The sequence below is a fragment of the Zalophus californianus genome, chromosome 10, assembly GCF_009762305.2.
Source record: "Zalophus californianus isolate mZalCal1 chromosome 10, mZalCal1.pri.v2, whole genome shotgun sequence".
Taxonomy (NCBI): domain Eukaryota; kingdom Metazoa; phylum Chordata; class Mammalia; order Carnivora; family Otariidae; genus Zalophus; species Zalophus californianus.
This window is the reverse complement of record NC_045604.1, coordinates 103628252-103655799: the sequence shown is the minus strand read 5'-3', so window position 1 is coordinate 103655799 and position 27548 is coordinate 103628252. Positions and strand designations below refer to the sequence as shown.

Genomic DNA, 27548 nt, shown 5'->3' with positions numbered 1-27548 from the left:
CAGTTCTCCAGCCGCCGCCGCCGCGCCCGCACCCGGGCGCTGGCCTCTGCTCCCGGGTGCCTCCCCGCGCCCGCCGAGTGACCTTGACCCCGCGCCCGGCCCCCCCTTCCCCCCCCCCCCGAGCCCCGGCTTCCTAATCCGCCCCCGACAGGGCGCTGGGGAGGCGGAGGGGCGTCGCCGGGCAGCCAGGGGGCGCCGAGGCCGCGGGCGCCCCTCCCGCAGGCCCCCCTGGCGGCGGGCGCTGGGGCGGCGCGCGCTCGGAGCGCCGGGGGCGGGGCGGGGGGCGCTGCGCTCCCCCCGCGGTGCCCAGGCCGGGGCGCGGGGCGGGCCGGGCGGGCTAATCCCGTATGTAAATGGCAGCCAATGGAGGGTGGTGTTGCGCGGGGCTGGGATTAGGGCCGGGGCGAATGGCTGGCAATCTTACTGGGATTACAGAACAAAGAGCCTCCCTGCGCTCCCGCTCTCGGCTCCGCTCCCCGCGCCGCGCCCCGCCCTCCGCCGCAGCCCGCGCCGGGGGTGGGGGCCGCCGAGCGCCAGCCCCCCGGCCGGCCCGAGAGCCCCCGCCGCGGCCCCTCCCCGGCCGGCGCCCCGCGCCCCGCGCCCCCCGCCCCCCCGCCGCGCCGCGCCGCGCCGCGCCTCCCTCCGCCGCGCCTTCCCCCATTCTCCCGGATTAATTAAGGAGGCAGCGGCAGGAGGCTGAGTCCTGGCCGCGGGCCGGGGCCGGGGCGACGCTGGCAGGAGCGCTTGGGGATCCTCCAAGGTAGGAGAAACTTTTGCGGGGGGCGGGCGCCGAGGCCCTTCTCCCCTTCTCCTCCCACCCCCGTGGCCCCCGCCCCTCCCCCTCAAGGTGTTCCAGAATCCGCGTCCGGCTTTTGGGTGCCTGGGGAGGCACGTGACTGGGATTATAATTCGGGCCGGGGGGGGGGCGGCGGAGGGGAGGGCCGGCCGCCCCCACCTGCCGGGAGGGGGGTGGGAGCCGGGAGCTGTCACCCCCGGCCCTCGCGGAGGTGGGGGGCGCCCCGGGGCGGGCGGCGGGCGCCCGCAGGCTGCTGCAGTTGGCGAATGAGGTCAGTGGTGCTGCCCGCGGCGGCGGGCGCCAGTGTGGGAGCAGAGGGGGCTGGGAAGGCCGCGGGTCCCCGCCCCCCCACCTCTGCCTTCCTCGGGCTGGGCCATCTCCTGGCCCGTGCCCCCCACTCGCAGGCTGAGTCCAACACAGCCAGGACTGCCCCGGCACAGTGGTTCCTGTCGGGGTCCCCCGGGAGGGGGCCGGCCTGAGTGGTGGCAGCTGAACCTCTGGAGGAGGGCGGGGAAGAGTCTCAAGAGGCTGGCAGTGGGGGCCACCAAGCTTCCGGGAGAGCAAGTTGGGGGTGCCCCGCATGTGGGTGGTCTCTGAGTTCCTGCACATGGGCAGGGAGGCCTGTGGAGCGCCACAGGGTGCTTGATGCCCACCCCCCATCCTGAGTCCCTGGAAATGATGGGCTTGATGCCTCTCCTGGGCTCCAGCCCCGGCCTGTGGCCAGGGAGAGGGAGGATGCCCTGGCCTGGGCCCAGGGCAGAGGGGGAAGCTTGCAGCTGAGAGTTCTGCCCTCCTGGCGGTGCTGGAGCCCTGGATATCTGGCCATGTGACCCAGCCCCCCAGGACCAGAGCTGGGGTGGGAGGCTCCTGTGTCCCTGTCGCAGCCCAAGTGCGGGGCTCTCCGTGCCAGGCCCGCGGGGGGAAGCTCTGGCCTTGGATGGAGTGTGGTACTGGTGATGTGGGGCGTGGGACTGCCCTGGGCCCAGGAGCTGGAGTGAGGGGCAGGCGTGGACAGCTAGAGGAGTGGGCGTTTGGGCCCAGTAGGAGGAAGGGGCGGCCAGAAGCCGCTCTGACCTCCTCTGGCGGGATTTGGTTGCCCCGTGCCTGGGACTGCTTGCTCCTCGGCCCTGCCCGGGTCCTCGGGGCTTGGGAGGTGCCTTTCCAAGCAGCCATTTATTTCAGCAGCGTCATTCTCAAAGGGAAAGGGCACGGGCATTGATGGTTTATTCGGGGCAAGAGGTGGCAGTGACTGGGAGGCTGGTGGCTGTTGGCGGGGAAGGTCTGGGCACAGGGGTGGCAGCGATGGGGGTGGTCCGGTGCCCATCACGAGCCACCCATGGCGGGAAGGAGCCCAGGAGGCTGCGAGATAGACTCTGACCTCTCCTGAACAGGGACCGCTGGACCAAGGGACAGACCTGGCTCCAAGGTGACAGGATGTCGGAATCCCCGACCTGCTTTGGGGATGTGAGAGGCTTAAGACCACACCCCATTCCGTAGCCTGCTCTGTGAGTGACCTAGAAAGTTGAGGCTCTGACTCAGAGGGTCCCAGAGGACCCCAGCAGAGGAACCAAGCAGAGGTGGGAACTCTGCGGCCACTCGCTGCCCACACATTTAAAATGAGGGAGACCTGGGGCCGAAGGTTGCAAAACCGGGTCTCCAAGACAGCGTTGTAGGGGCATGCTTGACCTACTTAAGGACACTGTTCTCTAGGTGCTGGAGGAAGGGTCATTTACGTGCAGCGCGTTAATCACAAATACTTTTTATCCGTTCTTTGGAGGCAGTCTCCCAGAGCCAGGCTAGCCGTCCGACACAGCAGTCGGTGCTTGGAACTAGTCGGCAAGGCAGACATAATGACAGGGGTCTCGGAGGCGGTTGTTCCAGAAGCCTGTCTCCAGCAGCCAGGGCCTGCACAGTTGGGTGGCAGCCGGCTTGTCAGAAACCCCAGATGAGGATCTCAGGGTGATGTGGTGGGTGACGCCTCGGGGCGTTCTCATCCTCAGTGGGACCTTGGAGGCACAGGCCGCGTCTCCTGGGCCCTCCCCATTCTGGGTTCGGGTTCGGCCTCATCCGCGCCGGCTGTCCTCTGTCCACCCACGGCCTCCTCAGCCGGCTCTGGCTCGTTGAATGCCGCAGTTTTCCTGAATGGCCTTTGCACGGGCTGTTCCTTCTCCCTGGAAGATTCTTCCCATCTTTCCCCCGACGGGGTGGGAGACTTCCTCCGATGGCCCGAACTGGCTAGCGTGAGGGGTAAGCGTGGCAGGGCTTGCCCCTTCTCGCCTCTCCTCTGTGAAGACTCCACCGGCTGTCGTGTCCTCGGGCTGGAATCCCAGGGCCAGCCGAGGTGTCCCCCCCCATGACACCTTCCTCTGTCCTTCCTCTGTTCCAGTGTTGATCTCACTCACAAGTTCCACATCTGTCTCCGCGAGTGCACTAGGGACAGGGCAGGGACCGAGGCTTGCTTTGGATTTCCTGGTGCCCCGGGGCTGCTCCCCAAATGCTCGCGCAATTGCTACGTGAGGGAATGAATGAAGTGGTCCACGTTGCTAAGCAGCTCCTCCCCTTATTCCTGAATCCCCATCTCCGGGGAAGGGCCCCCACGCAGTGGGGAGAACCCCAGGGCCTTCCCCCCGAGCTTTCTGCTCCCCATCCTCCCCAACACACCGGCCTGTGTCTTCCCCTCACAGCCGAGCCTGGGGCTCTGCTCCCTGGATGTCCTCTGTTCTGTTTCTCTCAGTCCTCCGACTCTTGGCCGTTTGGGGGTATCTCTGTGATGCCTCACAGCCGGGTTCTGTGGGACAAGCAGGAAAGTGTGCCCAGCTCCGTGGGCCTGCGGAGGGACTGCAGGGTTAATTCACAAACACTGTGGAGCGGAGCGGGACTCAGGGCCAGGGGCTTGGAACCTTCTGGGAGGGTGTGGGGCGCAGGAGACGTGGACCCTTGGGGCGACTGCAAGGGAAATCCCAGCAGGAGCTCCTAAGCAGGGGTGGAGTGGTGGAAGGATTGTTTTCTGTGGGAGAACTGGAGGAGATGGAAATGGTTATAAGGCAGTGAGATGCTCCCTGTCCTGCTGCAGGGTGACAGTGGAGACTTCTGTGTGTAGGTGGTGGGGTGTCCAGGCGGGGCCCAAGGGGAGCCGGCTCCCTCAACTTGGCTCCCAGGTCCCTCGTTGGCAGGCATGTCTGGCTGGGATTCTGTGATCCTCATGCTCACCAGGGTAGATGCTCTGTCATTTCAGGCTCAGGGCTATGGGGTTATGGCTGATGACAGCCAAGGGGTGCAGAGCCCCGGGGGAGGGGGTGCGAGGGGGCTGAGCCCTCGTTCACTTTGTGGGGAGTTACATTTGCTGAACGAGCTGAGTGAGGCTGTCCTTTGTCCCTACCTGGGCTTGGGATGACTGGTGCGGGTGTCTCAGGCAGAACTCTTGCTCCTGACCCCCTTCCTCTTGGCCCGGAGCTGGGCCTGGCCAACCCAGAGCTATTTGTGCACCCACCTGTCTCCCTCCTTCAGGACCACCTGCTTCTGGTTGCCAGATCTGGCTAATAAAAATAGGGATACCCAGTTAAATTTGGATTTCAGATAAGCCACAAATAATGCAGGATTGAGGACGTAACTTATGCTTAAGACTTACTTGTTTATTTCTCTGAAGCTGAACCAGGGTCTTGTATTTTATCTGGCAACCTTGGAGCTATGAACTCTGGGCAACGGGACTGTTGGGGACTGGGGAGAGGCTCAACCTAAAGCTCCAGGATGGTCTGGGTGAGTTCGAATCAGGTAGCGCTGCATCCAGTTTCCTTGGTCGGCCTTTCTCTAGTCTGGATCCCCTGTTAGGCTTGGGTGGTGTGGGGGACTAAGGGATCCCCAGTCTGGGAAGCCCTGGTTTTCAGAGATTTCCGTGCCACTGTGGCAGGAGGAGGAGGGGGTTGTGGGGTACACTGGAGCAGACGCCCAAGTTAGGATTTGCAGTCAAGGTGCGCAGAGCCAGGCCTGAGCGCTGGGAGGCTGTCGGTCCTATGTCTTCCCCTGCAAGGCTTGGAGATCCTGCCTCGGGGGCTGGAGGGGCTGGTAGGGGAAGATCTTTGCTGGGTTGGGTCACAGGCATGAGGGCAGTCCCCGTGGAGGATGCCTGGTGTGTGTAGCACCACTGCATACAGCCATCTGAGGTAGCCCCCAGCCTCTGTGCTGGGCTGAGGCCCCGGGAATGTGGACTGACTACAGCCAGGAAGTAAGGGGCAGGGTCTTGTGGGCCATGTCCCTAGCCCCCAAGTCCAGACTGTGTGCTCACCTGTGAAATGCAGAGGATATCCCCTATCCTGCCTGAGCCTCAGGTGCTGTGATTGGGGAGGCGTAGGATGGGAGCGTGGATATGTGGGTCACCCCAGTGCAGGTCTAGAGTGGAGACAGTGTGGGAAGCCAGAGGTAAGTGGTCCTGGCTCAGGGGCTTGGGGTCCTGGGCAGCCTGCAGGTGCCCAGCAAGGCTGTGTAGTTGGGGATGGAGAGCCTGAGCCTGTAGCTGGAGGCGGGTAGCTGGAGATATAGCCCTCAGGTGGCTTCTCTCCTGGAGGCTTGGACGGGGCCAGACCTGTTTGCTGACTGGGGAAGGGGGGTGGGTCTCAAGGTACATTTTCTGGCTTCTGGCAGGACCACCATAGAGGGGAGTCTGTATCTGTCCATCCGTCTGTCACTCCACCAGCCGGTAAGAAACTTACAGATATCACCCCCTTCCCCCCTTCCCCCGGGTCTGCAGGGTCTCAGGTCCTGGCATCCGGCCCCAGGCCTGTACGTAGGAGGGGCTCACCCCACACGTTGTTCTATGTTTTGTCAAAGGATGAGGGATACCCAGTGAAAAGCTCAAGTTTTCATAAGTGTGTTTTCCAAGGGGTTTGACCATTGTGCACATTCACGCAGCCCAGCCCCTGTCAAGACATGGAACATTCCATCACCCCCGAAAGCTCCCTCAAGCTCATTTGCAGCCAGCCTCTTACCCTCCCCCAGCCCCTGGCAACCACTGTGTGTTTTCTGTTTTCTTTTTCTTTTCTTTCTCTCTCTCTCTCTCTTTTGTTACTTATTTATTTGAGAGAGAGAGAGAGCATGAGCACAAGTGGCGGGAGAGAAGCAGAGGGAGAGGGAGAAGCAGACTTCCCACTGAGCGGGGAGCCCGATGCGGGGCTTGATCCCAGGATCCTGGGATCATGACCTGAGCCGAAGGCAGACGCTTAATGACTGAGCCACCCAGGCGCCCCTCTTTCTCTTTTTTAACCACTGTGTGTTTTCCGTCTCTGTAGTTTCGCATTTTCCAGAATGTCACATAAATGCAGTCACATAGAATGCAGCCTGAGTCTGGCTTCTTCGACCTTGTGGTAGCTGCGGAGCGTTCCATCGTCTGGCATGCCACATAGCTCCACCCGCTCTGTGGTCAGGGACACCGGGTTTGCAGAGCCCCGCTTGGGACCAGCCCAGAGGAAGGGGTACCTTTTGCTCATGTTCACAGAGGCACTGCCTGTGCCCCGTCCCCACCCCCACTGAGAGCTAACCGTGAGCCGAGAGAGGTGCACACCTCTGTCCGCAGAGCTAGAATTTCATCCTCCGGTTCTGGTGACTCACCCGGCTGGCGAGCCCCTGATGAAATTACACCTGCCTTCGGCCGCCCTCGCACCCACACAGCCCTCCACTGTGCAGGTGGGCTCCTGGCACAATGATGCTCTGAGGCCAGGACAGCTGGGGGCGGGCAAGGGCAGTTGTCTGTGCCCAGTGGTGCTCACCCATCTCTGGGCGCCCCGCTGCCCTGGAGTCTGCGGGTCCCTGGCCGTGTGTCCCCCGACTCCACTCCTGCAGTCTTTTAGCTTGGGGTAGAACTTCTCTGTTTCCCTTGTTCGGGGAGGGGGGCTGGGTAGGAAAGGACACTGAGGCCGGCGTAACAGTCGGGAGCGTGATTTAGGGTCCCATAGAAGGGGGCTGTGTGACCTCAGGCAAGTGACTTCTGATCTCTGTGCTCGGGTTTGGTCATCTGTAGATGGGAGAACAGGGCCAGTGAGGGACACAGCTGTGGTCACACAAGCCGGTGGGCCTCCATGGAGCCCTGTGGGGCAGGGGGGTGCCGCCGACGGGGAGGAGGGGGAGACATGCAGACCTCCGGTTCCCTGTGTCCTCCTTGGAGCCAGAGCAGGGCCGCTTTTATCCACGTTACCTATTAGGGTCCTAAATAAAAACGTTTGCCATCTACCTCTGCCCGTGGTCCGCGCTGCACGGACAGTGGCTGTTCTGGACGTTTCTGTGGGCATCACTGAGATTTCGGCTGGTCACGGAAGCTTCTAGTCAGACTGATTCCAGCTCGGCTGCGGGCCTGCTGCGTGTGAGTTGGACAGCTCCCAAGTCGGCTGAGCCTCAGTTTGCCCATCTGAGAAGGGAGACAGCAGTACCTTGCAGGGCTGTGGGTGGGCGGCGTGAACGGCGGCGTCTGAGTGAAGGGAGGCCCAACAGGACCTTGGCGGCCCCCAAGGGCATGTGCGCCCCTCAGGAGAGGGAGCTCCTGGGGTGCTAACGTGACCTGCGTTGGGTGTCTTGAGAGATTGGAGGAGTTTTAACTTTGTTTTTGGTGAACGAGTCGTTTATTCTTCCTGGTGAGCCCGGCAGCCCCCAGCACCCCTCCTCCTCCCCCGGCTCACCCCCCCGACTCCCCTGGCCCGGTCTCAAAGCCCGCACCCCTCAGTCCAACCCTTGGGCTGTACCTGGTGGGAAGCCTGGGAGGACTGGAGCAGGTGAGGCCCATACTCGGGTGCTCCTGGGTGGCTCCCTGGAGCAGACAGGACCCCTGCCTGCCCACCCACCCGGCTCCAGGGTGGTCCTGGCGGGCTCCGGGGGGGGGCGTCTTATGACTGGGCCAGCCTGGTGTCTTTCTTGTGTTTATCCAGGAGCTGGTTTTTCAGGTGTGCCGGCTTTCAGTGGGGAGGCCCAGGTTGGGAGAGCTACGGAAGGGGGGTGATTGCCCTGTTCCCCGTGTGCGCCCTGGCTTCCAGCTGGGGGTGCAGCCCTCTGGGCGGGTAAGCTGACCACATCCTCCCTCCGGTCCTGGTCCATCGCCCTGCATGTCCAAGGGAGAGATGCTCTTCCTCGCCCCGGGTCAGAGGCCAGTGCCCCTCCTTGGGGCTCCTTTACCTGCCTCAGGCCTTCCCTACTTGCCAGCAGGGGCGCCGTGGAGCCAGCAGGGCCTCTGAAGCCAGACAGACATGGGTTCAAGTCCCAGTGCTAACTGCGGACGTGCTGTGTGGTCTTAGGCAAGTGACTTTACCTCTCCGAGCCTCATCTGAACAAATGAGGGTGCTTCTCCCTACACTGCAGTGTTCTTGGGACAGTCAGCATGTTTGTTTGGGGGCAGCTGGTTGCTCTTCCAGTTGAGTGTTTTCTCACCTTGTCGCATGATGACCCCAGCGTCTCGCTCTCTGGGGGCCCCAGTCCTGCCCAGAGAAGAACTGGGTGCCATCCTTCCCTGCTGCGCTCTTATCTCCTCTGCCCGTGGAGCCTGGAGCCTGCCGTGCCTCAGTTTCTGTTTCTGTGAGCTGGGAAAACCCCAGGGGTGGACTTGGTTCGTCCCCTGGGGCTGGGGCTACCAGGGGCAGTGGCCCTGTGGTGGGGTTTTGGAGAGCCCTCTTTTCCCGTAGGGATATCCCCGAGGGCAGCGTGTAGGAGGTGACTTTTCATTGGCCCCTGGAGGATGGGTGGGGTTTGGACCCAGGAGTAGTCTGGGGTGGGCATTGCAAGTGCAGGGGGTGGGGGGAGGGAGCGGGGAGTTTGGAGGGGCGGGGCGCGACAGTCTAAGGGTCCAGAGACAGAGTGATCAGTGACTGCGCATGTGGCCAGGTGAGCATTTCCCCGGCGGGGCCCAGCTCGGAGCATTGTGTTGGGTCCAGGTGAAGACCTTCCTCTGGTTGCCTCACTCCCAGACTGGGCATGGCCAGGCCCTGCCTGTTTCCGTGCCAACCCAGTGAGCTTCCCTGGGTTTCTAGAACATACTGTGCTTCTGTCTGGCTTCCCCGTGTAGTGTTGCTTCTCCCTGGAACGTACTTAATGTGCCCTGCCCATTTCGTGGGGCTGATTTCTACTCGAAGGTCGCAGCTCGGATGGCCCTTCTCTCTGGAAGCCTTCCCTGTGCCCCCTTCCAAGGCTGTGTTGGGTGCCCCTCCTCTGTGTTCCTACAACCCCTGAACGTCCCCCAGCACAGCCCTCATCACATCGTGTGTTCCAACCGCCCTTGGACTTGTCTGTCACCCTCCGTTGGGTCCGGGCCTTGGTGCCTTGTCCCTCCACCCCCCTGCCCCCAGCACCCTGCCTGGCAAAGAGTGCGTATCCAGTACAAACTTGCTAAGTGAGTTAGAAGCCGGCTAGGTGTCAGGGCACTCGGGGTGGGGCCTTGGAAGGTCAGGGGCCTTCTCCACCCTTCGGTACTGATTCTCATTGGCTCACCCCCATCCTCCCCTGGTTGCTGGTCCGGCTGTGGCTCTCAGGGGCGTCTGGTGGGTGGTGGGTGAGGGGGGTGGCCGGGGGTGGGGGGGACGACACTGTGTCTCCCGGGGCTGGGTGCAGCCCAGTTTGGGGGGGTTTCCCCTCTCTGAAAGGCAGCTGGTGTGTGTGGAGAGAGCACAAGTGTGGAGCGTCAGGACAGTTAATCCCCTGGGTTATTTAGACACACACGCTTGTGTGCGTGCACGTGTGTGTGTGCGTGTGTGTGAGCGCGCGCGTATGTGTGGCATTCCGGGGGCCACCGGTGGTCACTGGGATAACCTGACATTTTGCTGAATCCCGACCACCAGCCTAGCACAGGTGCTGCCCCATGTACAGAGCCCCCTTGAGTCCTGGCAGGAGGCCCAGGGGGACTAGGCTGTTGGTTAGGAGTGTGTTTGGCTCCAGGTAATCGAAAGCCTCAACTTGAACAGCTTTGACAAGGAAAAGTCCTTGGCGAGGCAGCCGGAGGCTGGGATGGGGGCTCAGCGATGCCGTCGGGGGCTCGGTTCTTTTCCTCCCTTAGCTTGTTAGATTGTTTTAAGTTCCTTTAAAAATTACTTTCTTGGAAGCATATGCTAAAGTGTGCTTTCATACATTCACGGAGCTGTGTGATGTTCACCGCTCATTTCAGAGCATTTCATCACCCAGAAAAGAAATCCTGACCCAGGAAGTAGTCCGTCCTCTGCTCCCCCCAACCCTGGCAACCACTGACTCATGTTCTATCCCTACAGATTTGCCTATTCTGGACGTTTCACGTCAGTGGAATACTATAATACGTGGCCTTGGCGTCCAGCTTCTTTTGCTCTGCATCACGTTTTCGAGGTTCATCCTTGTTGTGGCAGGTGTCAGAGGTCTGTTCCTTTTTATGGCTGAATAATATTCCCTTGTGTGGATGGACCACCTCTTGCTTACCCGTCCATTCATCGGTTGAGGGACATTTGGGTCATTTCCCTTTCTAGCTGTTGCGAATAGCACTGCTGTGAACGGTTGTATATGAACTTTTGTGTGAACTGTCCCGTCTGTTCTCTTGGCTAAACACCTGTGAGTGGAGGTCATAATGGGTCATAATGGCAGTTTCGTGTTTAACATACTGAGGAATATTTTTATAAGTTTATAAGTTTAAGCCTGACTGCTTTCCAAAGTGGCTGCGCCATCTTACCCTCCTACCAGTAGTGTGTGCGGGTTCCAGTTTCTCCACATCCTTGCCAACACTTGGTATTGTCTTTTTGAGGATAGCCATCCTAGAAAGGGTGAAGTGCTACCTGATGTGGTGTTGATTTAGCTTGTTGGATTTTGTCTTCACACTTATGCCTCATGGTCACAGAATAGCTGCAGCCCCTCCAGTCCTCACAGCCACGGTCCAGATGGAGAGAAGGGGTGAGGGCAGAATGCTTCTACTCTCAAAGCTTTGCCTTCATGCATGCTCTCCTTGGGGGCTTCTCCAGTTTCACACAGGTCAGACTTTGGTCCTGTGGAGCCCCCTAACTACAAGGGAACTGGGAAGATAGAGGCATGCCTATTGGGGAGGAGGGGGATTGGGAATGCTAATGGGCAGGCTTTGCCCTTCTTTGCCCCTCGTGGCCCAGACCAGTGTGGACATCTTCATTTTTCCAGGAGCAAGAAGAGGAATATGGAGCACCCCCTAACAGGTAGGGTGGGGACTTAGATCATGGGTGCCTGGCTCTCATGCGGCCTAGAGTTACCACTGCCCATCTGGGGCCTTAGGGGATCCCACTTTGTCGAGGGCAGTGCCAGTCACCTGCCATGCCTCCCTCATCCCCCTCCCCACCCGGAGACCTCCTTTCTGCTCAGCCCTGGAGACCTGTAGCCCAGGGCTCCGTCAGTCCTGCCTCAGGGCCTTTGCTTCTCCCTTCCCTGCAACCAGCTATGGAACGTCTTGCCTTTAAAACTGGCCTGGGCTAGACCTCAGACATGGCCTGGCGGGAGCGTAAAGTGGTATGGCCATTTTTGGAAAACGGCTTATTTATTATTTTCGTGGACATATAATCACATCATAAAATGCACCGTTTTAAAGTATTCTACCCGGTGGTTTTTCGTATAGTCACAAGGTTGTACAGCTGTCACCACTGTCTCATTCCAGAAGAATTTTTATCACCCCCGAAAGAAACTCCATACCCATTAGCAGTCCCTCCCCACTCCCCCCGACTCCCAGCCCCCTAGCAACCACTAATGGTGCCTCTGTGGATTTGGGGGCAGCTTTTTGCAAAGTTAAAACATATGCTCGCCGTATGACCCGGCGGTTCTGTTCCTCACTATTTACCCAAGGGAAACGAAAACTTAGGTTTACATAGGAACGTGAAGAAGAGAAATATCTGGAGTGGCTTTCTTCGTCGTTGCCCCACACTGGAAACAATCTGAGTGTCCTGGTGGTGCACGGATAAGCAAACCCCCGTATGTACATTCAGACCATGTTAAAAACCAACAGCCTCTAGATCCACGCGGCACGGGTGACTCCCAGGAGCGTTAGGCTGGCTGAAAGGTGGCAGACCCAGAAAGCCAGGCCCTGTTGCGTTCGCAGGACATCTGGGAAAATGCAAAACTATAGGGACGGAGCAGATCCGGAGTTGTGTGGGGGCGGGTTGACAGGGGCATGGTGGAATTTGGGGTGCTGATGGGACTGCCTTGTGTCTTGATTGCGGTAGCAGTTACAGAGGGTTGCGTTTGTAAAAACTCATAGGACTCCTGCCAAAGGGCGTGAATTTTACTGTGTGTATGTATGTTACCCCTCAGTTTCAAAAAGCCAGCCTGAGCCTGAACTGGCCTTTGGGGATTAACCCGCATGCAGGGTTAGTCTTTCCATCTGCTTTAGTTGGTGCGGATCCTCCGTAGACCGGTAACTGTTGGGTTTGGGGCTTTCAGACTGGCTCACGGGACTTAGGCCCAGGGCTGGGGCCGGGGATCTTCTCTGGTGCCCCCTCCCGCCACCTTCCTCTGCTGGTCCCGAGCTTCCTGGATGGCGTCTGCCATGCCCTGTGCTTTGGATCCACGAACCAGTGGAACTGGAAGGGACCTCAGAAATAGGTGGACAGCCTTTCCTTTTCAGATGGGGAGGCTGAGACCAGGGCTGGGAAGGCACTTGGCCGGTTCCAGAGTTACAAGAATCAGGATCCAAAACCACATCTCACGACTCCTGGGCTGGGACTCCTTGCCCTCCTGGGGGCGCCTGGAGCCTCGTCTGCCTCTTCCAGGAGACTGGGCGGGCACATCGAGGCCAAACAGCTGACGGGAGGCTTTGGGGCAGGGTATGCCCGAAGGCACGGGTGGGGGGTGGGTCGAGGCCTCTAAAACACCCCAGACGAGGAAGAAGAGAGTGTAGCACAGGCTGGAGGTGGAACGTGGTTGGTTTCGGTGACGCGTAGGAATGGCTGGTGGCCCCTGGGGACAGGCAAGAGAGAGGGGCGCTGGCTTCTGCCCGGGAAACCCACGGCATCGGGATAACTCCAAAGCCCCATTATGTGTCCAGATAAATCCCAGCAGCCCTGGTCCTTGGGGTCGGCAGGGTGGGGCTGACAGTCTGGAAGAACCTCCTTAAGGAGAGAGCCCAGGAGACAGGGGGCAGCTGGGATGTCTTGGGTGCTGACCCTCCTCGGATGGGTGGGCCGGGTCTCGGAGATGCAGGCCCTGGGTTTATCCTGGCGTTGATGTTGAGTCACTGCTGTGTGGGCTGTGTCCCCGCCTCGAGGCACAGCTGAGAGGTCTGGAGACTATTGGGAGGGTGGGCCTGGGGGAGGGGACGGGCAGGTCGCCCTGTGGCAGGGAGCTGGAGCTGGCTCCCGGCCAGGTTTGTGTCACCCGCCTCAGAGAGCCAGCTCAGAGCTATGTCAGCCCCACGAGGAGGGTTCTCACGCTGCAGGCCTTGGAAAGCCAACGGGTGCCCTGGACGGGGGCACGAGGATGTCAGGAGTCAGGCCTGGGACCCCTCCCCACCGACCTGCACCTCTTGGGGGGCCACAGCTTTGGAAGAGGAGTGGCTTTCTCATCCCAGGCTTTAGATGGGGTTCCATTTGGAGCAGGAAACCAGGGATTCCTTGCTCCCATGCTTTGGGCTCTGTGCTCCTGCAGATGGGTGGTGGGGACTGGGGGCAGACCGGGTGACCCCGACTGTCTGGAGTCTGTGTGGAGGGCTGGCAGTTCCTGGAATCGTGCTGTGCCTTCTCTGTAACACCCACCCCCCCCCGCACCCCCATGATCTTGGCAGTACAGGACCCTTTCCTGGGCCCGCAGCCCTGTTTTTGTCTCAGAAAATGATGTCTCCATACTTTGGGGTCCCTTCTGGTTTTCAGAATTCACAGGGCCTCCAGGAAGCCCTCCTTGGGCCTCACTGTGACCCCAGACAGGAAGCCTGGCCCCTTTCCTGAAGCTCCTCACCCTCTGGGGGAGGCAGAAAAGGAGTTTGTGTTAAAGAGCCCTTCTGCGAATATCTGCACGCCAGTCACTGGGCAGTGAGCTGGGCCTGGGGGGGGGCGGCTGTCTGGGGGGGCTGCTTCGGGGACCTTGTCACGGGTTGGGTGCACATTCTCTCCTTCCAGCAGACTTTGCTTTGAAGCCAGCCCCTGACTCTTCTGGCTGTGTGACCTTGGGCAAGTTACTCAGCCTTTCTGAGCATCCCCATCTTCATCTGTCAAATGGGAAGAGAGCCACGGTGCTCTAGGGCTGCCGCAGGGGGTTGAAAGCATGCTCACAGCACGGCACGGGGCAGTCGTGTGGCTGCTGATGGTAATGGTGACCTTAATGTGACGTGGCGTCTCAGCTGGGCCCAGGGCCAAGGTAGGGTTTGGATAGAAAGGCTCTGTTGGGCCTTGTTTTCACCTCCCACCACGGCTCTGTGAGGGAAGAAGGGGCAGGGTGCCGTGGCTGTCTGTCCTTACTGGAGACAGAGACTGAGGCCCAGAGAGGGGACGCGAGTTGCCCAGTATCACACAGCCCCTGGGTTGGCAGAGCCTTGACTACACCCAGATATCACAAGGCCTGGCCTTTGGTGAGGGGCTGCTGTGTCATGGGTCGTTGGGCTCTAGGGAGGGGATGGTGTGGCCTGGGCTGGGCTCCTCCAGGTTCTTCCCATCCCCCGGGGGGGAGAACTCTGGAATCCTACCACCTGGCCAGGGCTGCGGGTGGGCCTGACTTGTCCCTGGTGGATCGAGGTGGCCAAGCTCTCCTCACCCAAGTGAGGGAGTGGTGAGCACCGAGCAGGGCCGTAGTGGGTGTTTACACACAAGCCCTTACAGGCTTTGGGATGGGAGGCCGGGGAAACAGAGCGTGAACGGAGCCCTGCTCCCCCGCTGGGGTTCTTGTGCAATCATAGGAAGGTCACCTATACACTGCGCCTCCGTCGTCCAGTGAGGGGCGGGTGATGATCTCTGCCCTGTCCTGCCTCTCTTCTGGGGATCCTGGGGCGTCCGATGTGATGGAGTGGGAAAGCTCTGACGGGGTTGGGGGATGGTGTTGGTGCACCTGTGTCTCCATGTCTGAGACCCTCCGGCCACAGAAGAAAGTGCGTCATCCCCCAGGGACCAGGTCATTAACGTGAACCAGCTCCCGACCCAGCAGGTGGCGGGGACTTCAGTACCATGCCCACCCCCCCCCCCCCCCCCCCGCAGACCTGGTGGGCCTGAGTGGATGCTGAAGTGTTTGTGGAAGGAAGGGGCGGGGCGGGGCGCTGGCGGGTGTTAGCTGTGATGCATGCACACAGCCAGCGAGCAGGTCTGGAGCGGCTCCAGGCGGCAGGTGCATTGGACAAATACCTGATGAACCGACCTCTGAACGGAGACGGACTCCTCTCTAGAGTGCCGTCACCATTTATAACTTTTAGCTTCTCTTTCCCCACCCGGTAGCTCCAGGGCAGGGATCGGGCCTGGGGCATACAGGTGTCCTGATAGTACCGTGTAATGAGTTGGTGCCCCCGCATCCAACAGACGGGTATGCCGCCCACGCCCACAGGGGCGCACCGGCCCAGGGGAGCTCCTGAATGGGGAGTGCGGGAGGAAGGGGTCCTGCAGGAGGTGGCGTTGGGGTTTAAAGGAGCAGGAACCAAAGGTGTGGGGTTGGGGGCATTGGGCTGTGAGGACTTCCCTGGCATGGATCAGGGCAGGCGTGGCAGCCAGATGTCAGGGGAGGGGGCATGGTGGTCCTTTCACCCGGGGTGGAGGGTAAGAAGGTCCTCGGAGAAATTTCCAAAGGGGCAGTTGAGCCCCATTTTGGGGTGGTGTCTGGAGTTAGACGCCAGGTCTCCCCACCCCAACCTGCAGCAGGGCACGGCCTTCCCTGGGACCCCTGCCCCGCACCCCTGGCGCACTGGGCTGGGTAGGATAGCCCACAGCAGGAGGAGGGAGGGAGCGCGCCGGCTCAGGAGGGCTGGCTGGGGTAGGAGCCTGTGAGCCAGAGCCCTGGGATTAGATCACCCACCGTGATTAGCTTTTTTTTTCCGCCCAGCCTTTTCCCGACAAGAAAGGGCCTGATGCTCCTTATCCACGTTGCTCATCCTTCTGAGAAGGCCTGTTTACGTCTGGCAAGGGGGCTCTCTCGGGAGACGCGATCGCCCCAGGGGCTGGCACCACCCCAGTGCTGGCTTCTTCCCACCCCTTCCTGATACCCAGCCCCCAGGCGCTCTGGATGCTTAAGAACCAACACATGCTTTCGCCCCTTGTGGCTGAGCTGCCGAGGGTCAGCCCGAACCCCAGGGGGACAGGTGCCGGGGTCCCCTGACGCCCAGCCCAGGGCTGGGCCTGCGTTTCCCACCCGGGGCCCCCTCACGCGGGGGAGCAGAAGCGTCTGTGTGCTGCCCATCAGAATTACCGCATGAGCTAACCCAGAGTTGATGGGACGCAGTGATGTCAGGGCGGGACACAGTGCCGCCGTGCCTTTAATGAGCGCCTGTGGCCTCCGGGCCCCGTGCCAGATGCTCTTCACACGGTAGCTTGCTGTCCTCAAAATGCTGAGGACAGCAGAGTGGGTGGCGCCAGTTTGCTCGCAAGGAAACTGAGGCATGGCGCGTCAGCCTCCCTTGACGTCACAGTCCGGTGGTCACTGGGTGGGGACTCCAGCCCAGTCCGGGTTGACCCCCAAGCCCGGCCACTTCCCTGCACCTCACGCTGAGGGGTGAGCCTGGGGTAGACAGGGCGGCAGGGGGACCCCACGTAGTGGGGCTGGAGGTGCCCGGGGAGGGTCCTGGAGGCCAAGGACGGTCTAGTTTGGCTAAGCTGCATTTTGCAGTCCCCACTCTGACTTCCTTTGAGCTCCTCATTCATCCACCAAGCAAGTATGTATGGAGTGCCTGCTATGGTTCGGGGGCATAGCCATGAACAAAACAAAATTCCTGTCCCTGTGTGTGCACGTCCTGTTGGGGGGGGGGGCGCGGTGGCTGGTGAGACCACCACCTCCCTGGGCTGGCTTGTGGTTTCCCTCACCTGTCCTGCACACTCCTCCCCATCCAGTGGACTGAAGCCCCAGTGGGGTGGGGACCCTCCATCGTCCTAGACCAGGAGAGGGCCTGGGTGGAGGGGCTCCTGGCTCAGGCTCTTAGATCCATCTGGAAGGACCAGGGAGGCCTGTGTGTGTGTGTCTGTCCAACCCCATTTGTTCTGGTTTTCTCCTCCTGGAGAACGAAGCCCTTCAGAGCCCTCTGCACCCACCCCGTGTCCCCCCCCCCCCCCCCGATGTGTCGCCCTAGCGCTGCTCTGGGTCCCTTGACCGGCCCCTGACCTCTAATTTCCCACCCTTCTTCCTCCCCTGATTCTTTGACTTTCCCTCTTCCTCAGTTTCCCTCTGACTTCTCCCACTACATTGTCCCCCGGGGGGGGGGGGGGCTTTGCTCCTCCTGTATCTGTCGGATCTTGAGCCTTTAGCCCAGAGACCCCACCTAGCCCCCAGCCCCGATCAGGTTACAGGGGGCCCTCCTGAGCCGAGGCTCTGCCTCTTGGTGTCCCCCCTTTTTATTCCCTGCTGAGCTGGGGGCACCATCACCCACTCCATCATCAGAATCAGAAACCCGGGCATCACTCCAGGTGGCCCCGCCTCGGGACTACCCCTGTCCACGGTGTCACAAATCTCTGCCCTTTCCTTGGTCACAGCCACCCTCTCCTCTCTCCTGCTGCTACCCTCGGCCGCAGACCTGGCCATCTCTGGCCTGGACCATTGCAGAAGCTTGGTTACTACCCGCTCCCCGGCTCTGGATCCACACCTGCCGAATCCTGCCAGGGTCCCCACAACCGACCACATCGTGCCCCTGCTCCATACTCTTTAGTGATTCCTGCCCCCTCAGTGATGACCTCCTAAGGCCCTTGACCTGGCCCCCACGGCCGAGCCTGTCTCTCTGCCCACCACTTCCTGCCCCGACCTGGCCCTTCCCAGCAGAGCAGGGCCGGCCCCACCCCACCCACCACCCCAATCAGGCCCAGCCGAGACACGTGGGCGGCTGGGCTGGTGGTTGGGTTTCCCGGGCAGCCAGTAATTTGGCACTCCTTCAAACGGGTCTTGCTGTATTTGCTCAGCATTTATTTCCAGGGAGGGGGGCACTGTGGGGGGCAAGGGTGGTCAGCCCCCTCGCAGATGAGCAGAGCTTGGGCCCAGTTCCCTTGGCTCTGCTCCTGCCCTGCAGACTCCTGCTGCCCCTGTGGCAAGACATTCCGCTCGGCTCAGGTGTCACCTCTTCCAGGGAGCCTCCCCGGACTTCCCCACCCACTAGCCCGTGCTTCTCGCAAGTTGCTTATTTTTACCTTTAACTGACATATAACTTACTGTAAGACGCATAAATCTCAGGCATCTAGCGTGATGAGTTTTTACCTGTGTAGACACCCACGTAACCACCATTTAAATCAAGATGTATCACAGTGTTTTAATCTTTTTTTCTTAATAGCCTATTTTATTGTCGTCCTGTCCACCCCCTCCTCCCCCCCTGCCCCCCCCCCCCCCCCCGCCTGGGACTCTCTCACGGGCAGGAACACCTGCCGTGAGTTCCGTGCTGTGTCCAACGAAGTGTGATGGTGGTGTGTGTGCGCGATGGCCACATCCCACATGTGTCACCGCGACTGGGGGGTGTGGCCGGGGCCGGGGCCCTGGGAATTTGTGACCCTGCAAGGTCAGACGCCCCCTCCTCGGCTGGGAGAGGGCTTGGTCCCCTCCCCGGCCAAGGGCCTCCACAGGGAGCTGGGGCCCCGCCCGGAGAGGCCCCTGCGGACTGGCAGCCTGGAGATTAGTCTCCAAGGCCACAGCGCCAGTTGCCATAGGCACGCGGCCCCAGTCGGGATTGCGATTTCTCATCCTAGTCACGCAGGCGGCGGCTGCCCCTGCCCACCCGCCAGGAACCGGGAGCCAGGAGCCGGGAGCCGGGCTTTAAATAACGGGGCAGAAACCTGACCCCGGAGAGCCATCTGCCCACCGGAGCCCGGCCACCCCATCCCACCCGTAGCACCCCATCTCCTGCGGGGCGCAGAGACACAGCAGAACTGAGCTGGAAGGCCTCCCTTCATTGTGTTGGTGCCAAGAACACAGGCCTGGCCTGAGCCTGGCCCTTGGGGAGCCCCATCTGGGGGGCGTCCGCCCTGCTTCATGAACCCCTCTCTACCCGAGAGGGATAAAGCTGTACTTTCTGGAGGCAGGCTTCCCATGGCCGGGCCACAGACCTGCCCCTTCCCCCGGCTCCCTGCTCCTGCCCTTTGCCCGGCCCCCCGGGCCTGCTTTCCTGTCCTGGGGGTGGGGCGCCTCTAAGGACTGAGCTTTCCGTTGTTTCTTTCCAAATTGCAGAAGTGATAACATCCTTAGCTCAGAGAATTTACAAAAGACCAAAAAGCAGAGGGAAGGTAGGTCACTCAGGGATCCGGCCCATCGAGGTGAAGGGTCTGTGCGGTGCCCGTTTCTAGCTTTTTCCACGTGTCCCGGGGCCGGTCGCCACTCTGATGATATTGCTTCCAGCCCCCGGGGGGCTCTTGGATGGTCTGCTGTTTCCCTTTGGTGTGTGTGTGCCGTGTGTATTTACGGATGTGTGACATGCTTTGGCGAGATGCCTTCGCACATAAATCTTCATGTTTCGGAGAATTTTCTCAGGATAAAGTGATAGGACTGAAAGTGCTGGTCTCAGGGTGGGAGCTCGGTTCACTCTCTGGAGGTCTGTCAAGACCGCTCTCCTGGTGTCTGCTGCCTAACTGGGGATTCCAGTATCTGACTTTTTTTTTAACTTTTTTTTTTTTAAGATTTTATTTATTTGTCAGAGAGAGAGAGAGAGAGAGAGAGGGAACACAAGCGGGGGCGGGGGGAGTGGGAGAGGGAGAAGCAGGCTTCCTGCTGAGCAGGGAGCCCGATGCGGGGCTCGATCCTATGACCCTGGGATCATGACCTGAGCCAAAGGCAGACGCTTAACTGACTGAGCCACCCAGGCATCCCTCTAAAACTTTTTTATTGAGGAAAAAAAAAAAGCTAATCGTTATAAGTCAGCAGCTTGATAAGTTTTTAGAAACGGAATCACCCAGGTCAGAACCCAGATGGAGAACAGAACATTCCCAGCCCCCAGAAGCCCCTTTCATGCCTCCTTCCAGCCAGATGACCAGCATCCTGACTTCGAACGTTGGAGTTCGGATGTGTTTGAGCCGCACATAAATGGAATCCTACAGTGTGACCTTTGGCTCCTGGTGCTTTCATCATATTTGAGAGACTCGGCCGTGTCGCTGCGTGTCATTGTGGTTTGTTCGTGTCTGATGTCTTTTTCAGTGGACCAGGCACCAGGGAGAATGCTCTGGAAGCAAGCATGCGTGGGCGCTACGATAAAACCAGGGTGCCTACCGTTGCAATTGTTGCCCAGGTACAAAGAAATCACGTTTGTTTCCTGAAGGGCCCGCGCCAGTGGATTGGGGAGAATTTGCAACTAGCATAGCAGTTAACGCACAGGGAGAGGGCGTCGCGTCATGGCGCAAATGTGCGCTGGGTGTGCAGAGATCTGGGGCACGGGCCAGATCTCTGATGCACATGGAGGTGGTTGGGCAAGGGGCCCATCCAGCTCTGCGTGCTCGATACTGTGTGCTTAGAAGTGCTAAGAGCTTATTGTCCGAAGCGGTTGGAGCTTGCTCTTGCTGTCCTTCCCTGTGGCCTCACTTTCTACCGAAAGCAAATGTGAGCTGTCCTTGACCTCTGCCCTCGTGACCCCTTGCCAGGTGACTTGTGGAAGTCTCTCCTTCAAGAAACATGCACAGACCTTCTTTAAAAGGTTTTGATAAATGGGCGATTTCCCCTTGCAGACCTCCAGGGACGGGGAGCTCAGTGCCTACATGGCCGCCTGTTCTGCCCTTGCGGACAGTTCTCCCAGCTGGGAAGTGTTTCCTTGGGTCGAACTAAAGCCCGTATCCCTGTGACTTCTATACTGTGATGCCAGTGAGCCTGGGGCTAGTGTGGGACCTCAGAGTCAGTCATGGGCTCAAGGGTTGGGGAGGCCATGCACATCCCCAGACCTAGTGTCTTGGGGGTCCCTTGATAACACTCAGTAAATGGCTGTTATTATTTAATTGGGGTAAAATACCCATCACACAGGATTGACCATCACAACCATCTTTAGGTGTCCAGTTCAGTAGCGTTAGGTACATTGACGTTCTGATGCAACCCCTCTCCAGAACTTTCTCACCTGCCCACACTGAAACTCTGTCTGCAGTAAACAGGAAGTCCCCCAAGCCCCCCCACCGAGCCCCTGGCACCCACCTCCTCCTTCCTGTCTCTATGAGTCCCACTGCTCTAGGGATCTCATGTAAGTGGAATTGTATACTATCTGCCTTGTTGCAGCTGGCTTATTTTAGTCAGCATGGCGTCCTTAAGGTTCATCGATGTTGTACCATATGCCAGAATTTCCTTCCTGTTTAAAAATAAGAATATTCTGGGGGCGCCTGGGTGGCTCAGTCGGTGGAGCGTCTAACTCTTGATTTCGGCTCGGGTCCTGATCTTAGGGTTGTGGGATCGAGCCCCGTGTCGGGCTCTATGCTCACCATGATGTCTACTTGTCCCTCTCCCTCTGCTCCTCACCCCCCCCCCCAAACAAATAAATGAAATCTTTGGAAAAGAAAATATTCTGAATAATATTCTGTTGTATGTATACACTACATTTTCTTTATTCATTCATCCATCAGGGGACGCTTGGGTTGCTCCCACCTTTTGGCTATTGCAAATCATGCTGCGGTGAACGTGGGTGTATAAATATCTCTTTTGAGACTATTATTTTATTACTACCGACATTGCTATAAGATCTCCAACTTGGGGGTGCCTGGGTGGCTCAGTTGGTTAAGCGACTGCCTTCGGCTCAGGTCATGATCCTGGAGTCCCGGGATCGAGTCCCACATTGGGCTCCCTGCTCAGCGGGGAGTCTGCTTCTCCCTCTGACCCTCTTCCCTCTCATGCTCTCTATCTCTCATTCTCTCTCTCTCAAATAAATAAATAAAATCTTAAAAAAAAAAAAAGATCTCCAACTTGGAATGCATCTGATAAGTCACCTCCTCTAGTCCTTACCCAGTGCTTGGGTTCATTTATCCAACATCCAGCTGAGACTTCTTCCGGCCTTGGGTGCACACCAGGGACGGGATGGAGCCCCACTACCTTCTAACACCTCTGGCCGTCCGAGGGTCAGGAGAGCTCCACCGTGAGTGGGATCACGGCAGAGGGAAGAGCAGGCAGGCATCCTCTGTGTCTCCAGATGTCCCGCTAGAAGGAAGCAGGTGCAGAGGCTGCAGCAGGACAAACTCCATTTTCGTGCTTGCACAAACTCCTCAGTGACAAGGATTGAGGGAGGGTGGCATTTATCAGGAGAGTTGTAGAGACTCAGGTCTCTAAGAATAGAGTCCATTTCAACTAAAGTTATTTACCCCCCCCAACAGCGCAGTGAGGTAGGTCTGCACTGTTGCCCCATTTTACAGATGAGGAGAGCAAGGTTCGGGGGGAATTAAATAACTTGCTCATTAGACTAGACTGGAAGGCGGGTCTTTTCTCTCCTTGAATGGTGCACAGCACTAGGGCTTTTAAAAGATGATCGGATTGATTTATTTTCATTTATTTAGAGCCTGCCTTGTTTCAGAAGGAATTTGAAAGACTCATAAAGAAACATAAACTCTAGTAAGATGGAATAAAAAAGGCAGTAAAATAAGAGTTACGGCTTCAGACGGAGCCAGAAGTGAATGTAATTTGAAAACGCATACCGTGGAATCTGTTTCCATTAGGAATGTGTTCAGTTGCAAGTAACCCGATAAACGGGGACTTGAGAAGGGAGGAGTCTGTTTCTCCCGTAACATGACATCTGGAGGTGGGCAGCCCAGCCCTGGGCACCTGCTCAGGGTCTTCAGAGGGGCCAGCACCTCTGTCTTCTGGCGCTCCATCCTGAGCGGTGACTTTGGTCCCTTTGGCCTAAAGGGGCAGCGGGGATTGGGCAGCGGGCACCTGCTACAGATTCCTAGATTCTTGCCGTGGCTACCAAATGGGACCTGCGTTTTCTACCCATCAATTGGAAAGGGAGTCTTTTTTTTTTTGCTTTAAGATTTCACCTACTTATTTGTCAGAGAGAGAGAGTCCAAGCAGGGGGAGCTGCAGAGGGAGAGGGAGAAACAGGTTCCCCGCTGAGCAAAGAGCCCGATGCGGGATCCTGGGATCGTGACGCGAGCTGAAGGCAGACGCTTAACCGACTGAGCCACCCAGGCCTCCCTGGAAAGAGAATCTTGGTCTGTTATACACCAGGCTGCAAAAATAAATGGGTGACTTTAAAACCAGTAAATCCTGACTTCCTAGGACGCTTTGTTTTTAATCTTTAAAAAAGTGTGATGTCCAATGAGATGTTTTTCCCTGTCTATAGAGCCACAGGGAAAAGAGACCTCCATTAAAGATGGCTTAAGTGGGACGCCTGGCTGGCTTTGTCGGTGGAGCGTACGGCTCTTGATCTCGGGAGTTGTAAGTTCAAGCCCCACACTGGGTGCAGAGATTACTTAAAAATAAAAGCTTTAAAAAAGAAAAAAAAGAGTGGCTTAAGCAATGTGGACATTTATTATCTATCCCGAAACCCAGAGGTGGTAGATTCCAAGTCACAAAGGGCCAGGTTCTTCCACGGGTCTGTGCTGTTGTCCTCCACGTGATGGCTTCACCTCCTGGGCGGGCTCCTCTTGTGGTCCCCATGTGGCTGTCATGGTTGGGGGAGTCACATGCAGAAGAGGGAGGACATCCCTGGTTCCAGTCACATTCTAAGAGCAAGGAGAGCTTTCCTAGGAGCCCCTCGAGTCGCAGTGGCCAGAATTAGGTTACATGCTTCTCCTAAAACCAATCCCAGGTAAGGGAATGGGATTGCCTGGATCTAAGTGATAGAGAATCCCCAAGATTCGCTGCCGCCAAGCCCCTGCTGTGAGATGCCAGGACACAAGGAAGGCTCTGTTAGCAGGGAGAAGGGACCTCAGCCAGGGTTGGGACTCCGTGTCTTGACCGAGTCCGGACTGCCTTCCGGTGCACTGTGGCTGGTGTAAGACCCCTCCAGCCGCCCCTGCCTGGGTCCTTCCCAGGCAGAGAGAAGTGGAAGTCAGGGCTTTGGCCCTGTGTATTCTCTGCCAGATGCAGTGATGGTGGACAGTGGGAGGGGGCAGGAATTCAAGGCCCTGGCCACATCCATCTCCACTGGGGAGCTCTCCGGAGAGGAGAGGAAGTGTGCAGTTTGGGGGGGCGGGCACGGCTGCTGGGGAGGAGAAAATTTTCCCACAGGGGGAGAATTTTGTTTGTTCTCTCAAGCTTCTTTTTCAAGAAACACAAGCATATGGTGGCGGATGGTGCGGGGGCTGTGTTTGGGTGGCGTGTGCTCTTGCCTTTGCCTTTTGCGTGGTTGAATGCATTTTTTTTTTTTTTTTACTGGCTCTTGCGCCCAGCTGGATCTTAGGGCACTGAGACTTGAATCCGAGGCATTCCCCTGGCATCCGGAGAAATCCAGCCCTTTCTAGGGGTGGTTCTGGGGTTTCCAGCTTTCCGGCAAACCCAGGCCCGAGCTCTGTTGAGGTCTGAGCTGAGGAATATGCATCCAGGGGTTTGAGGACGTGGACCAGGACTCAGGGGTGGGGTGTGAGGAGCGAAGGTGTACTGGATTCATTTCATCTAACAAATTAACATAAACCTGGTGCCTTAAAGCAACCAAAACTTATTCTCTCCCAGTTCTGGAGACCAGAACCCAGATCAGGACCGCCGGCTCAAAATCAAGGTGTCAGAAGAGCCGTGTGCCCTCCAGAGACTGTCAGGGAGAATCCACCTCTTGCCTCGTCCAGCTTCTGGTGGCTTCTGGGGCATCCCAAATACCTATCCAAGCTCTAGCCACCCTTCCAAACAGCTGCCCATTGGAGGTGCAGCTGCGCTGCATATCTGCCTGTGGGGTGTATCGGTTACCTATCACCGTGTAACAAGTAGCCCCAAACTCAGCACTGTCAAACAGTAGTCATTTCATACTTTAATCATCTCTCAGGTCGGGGCTTGGCGGGACTCGGCCTGATGGTTCTTGCTCAGGATCTCTTGCACTTGCAGTCAGAAGATGGCTGGGGTTGAGGGTGTCTCAGAGACTTCGTCGTTGCTGGTGGCTGGCCTGGGAAAGAGCTGGGTCTCCCTGGGAATCACTAGATTCCCCCCCCACCCCCACCACCACCCTGGTCTATTACGGTGGCTTCAGGATAGCTGGACTGCTGACGTGTCGGCTCAGAGCTCCCATGAGAGCCCGGGAGACGCCTAGTGCCTTCTGGGGACTGGGCCTTGGAGGTCACGTGGTGGCGGTGTTAGAGCTGTCTGTGGGCTAGAAGTGAGTTATGAAGCCCCGTATTCAAGAAGGAGGGGAACTGGATGTCTCCATTTGTTGGGAGACGTGTCCAGTAATTTGTTGTCATGCTGAGAGCCCCAGGGGGAGCACACACCAGAGAAGCGGACCCCAGGGGCCCAGAATGGGGATTTCTTTGCCCAGTGGACCCCAGGGGCCTGAGCACCCCGAAGATATTCTGGGGCAGATTCATGCTCCGGGTGGAGTGTGTCCTCTTAGGCCTGCACACTGCTGTCCCTTGGAGGGGGCCGGGGTGGGGCCCTCTGAGGTGCAGGCCCAGGTCCGGGGCCGAGGGTGGGACGGAGCATGGGTGTTTCCTACCAGATGGTTTCAGAATCTGACCTCGGTCTATGTTGGAAGGGCTCAGGGATCTGCCCCAGCTCCCCTCCCGGCCTCCGGGAGGGTCCCGTACCACGCCCTGCAGGCTCATGCCTCAGTGCCTTTGCTAGTGCTGCACCCTGTCCAGAGTACCCCCCCCCCTCCTCCACCTACTCTTTTCTTGCCTCCTGATTCTTCCAAACCTGCATAAATGGCCTCTCCCCACCGAACACCTTTCTTGGCCCCGTTCTGTGTATAGGCCGGTTCTCGGCAGGTCGGGGGTGGGGCACATGGGAGCTGGTAGGCTCACGGGGGCCCAGATACCTCTGCGTCCTGGCATCCACTCTAATCTTAGGATTGACACTCCAGAGTGAACAGTGGGTGAGTACAGCCAAACATTTCCCTTTGCTTATGGAGCGGAGGTTGTGTATCTGCAAGCCAAGCTTCTCCCCTGTGCCACAGAAATCACCTTTCCATGTGTGCTCCCAGAGAACTCCTATTCACCCTTCAAAACCCATCTCAATATTCATCAACTCCGGAAAACCTTGTTTGGAGACCCCCTACTCCCCCAAAGCTAAGTAAACAGAAGATGTGAGGAACCCCTTTCCCTGGTGTCAAGCTCTGTAACTCGGGCACACTTCCCTGCTTGTCCTCATTTCATGGTCTGATAATTCTCTGTGGACAGACAGGCCCTGTGAGCACTAGGAGGGCAGGTGGGGCCATCTGAGTCATTTCCAAGTCTGCCTAACCCGGGGCAGGCTCCCAGGAGGATTGAATAAACAGGCTGGGGTGAAGGGAGGCCAGGGAATCATCCTGCCTGGGGCCTCCTGAGAGGTAGGCCGGCCTCAGCTTCTGCAGGCTGCCCCCACCCGCCTCGGCAGACCGCACTGCCTGGGGACCGGGACCCGGCTGACAGCCAGGTGGAGGTGTGCTCTCTACTCTCTCCCAGGACAGCCCAGCTAGGTGGCCAGTGAGCACCCAGTGTAGCCCTCGGGGATCAACAAGTGTGTGGAAGGGAAGGAGGAAGGGAGGGGCGCTCACACCCCTGATATGGAAGGGGCTGGAGCAGACCCAGCTCATGGGTGGCCCCTAGCTCACCACTCCCTAGCGTGCTGGTTGTAGGAGAGCTTTCAACATCGGTTTCTTGGTTCAGTCCCAAACCCGTGGGGACAAGGGACCTTCCCCAGCCTGGTGGGCCAGGCCACATGCTGTCACTATGGCCAGGGAGGGGGGGGGGGGCTGCTCTTGTTCCGTGTGGGTTGTGCGCACACTGTCTCCTTTCTTACCCGTCCCCATGCATTCCACCGCTGTGCTTTCTCTCTCGGACACATGTACCATCGCATGTGCACACTCACGCAGACCCGCACGCAGATGCCCGCTCACATTCCCGATTCCTTAAGCACGTACTTGTCAGGCTCCAGCAGACTTGAGGGGGAAACTCACATGAGCAGGCTCGATTCCCAGTTATGCTGCTGGCCAGGGAAGGCACCCGCCACTGGTGGCCCCAGGCTCGGGGGACAGGCCCACTTCCCCCAGGCCCTCCTGGGGTCTCCTTGCCTGTGCCTGCCTGGGCCCCATGGGTGAGGAAGCCGAGTGCTGAGTGGGCCCCCCTTTCCCTGCCAGCCAGGCCACACCCGCTGGTCTGTTGGCATCCCAAAGGGAAATAGTCAAAGGCTGCATCAGAGGGACCCCAATTTCTTCGGGGTGATCTGGGCTGAGATCCCACCTTTTTCACATGCTGGCTCTGGGGTTTATGGTCAGGGTGCTCGAGGCTCGATGTCCAGCTCTGGAAATTGAGGGTGGTTGGGAGAATTAGCCAGACATCAGGGTCTCACCAAGCCTGGGTGTTTGGGAAACAGCCATGTCCCTCCCTCCTTCACTCCCCTCTGCTGAGCCCCTGGCAAGGAGAGGGGCAGCCGGGTCCCTGGATGGCCGGCTGACCCCACCTCCTTGGCACTTGCTGTTTGAGGCCTGGGCCACTCTGGGTGTCCTCTGTGTGTCGCTCTGAGCCCTGGGCCCATGGTGTGCAGGTTGGGCACCTGGATTCCTGTCATCGAACGCACAAGCTCTTCCTTAGTCTCTCTCTGCTGGCCTCCCTGGGTCTCATCGGCCGCGCTGCTGGCCGGTTACCGCACC

At 58.8% G+C, this 27548-nt stretch overlaps 1 protein-coding gene across 4 annotated transcripts in view; it reads left to right on the top strand.

Annotated features, from left to right (window-relative positions):
* Positions 1-655: 655 nt before the first annotated feature.
* Positions 656-27548, top strand: part of GTF2IRD1 (GTF2I repeat domain containing 1) — a 101980-nt gene continuing 75087 nt past the window's right edge. For 3 of the 4 annotated variants that reach the window (XM_027612593.1, XM_027612589.1, XM_027612587.1), the window contains exon 1: positions 656-760. The gene's annotated coding sequence lies outside the window, so the exon portion shown is untranslated. Of the gene's footprint in view, positions 761-987; positions 1068-27548 lie in introns of those variants that run through there. The other variant, XM_027612588.1, reaches the window with a different exon arrangement.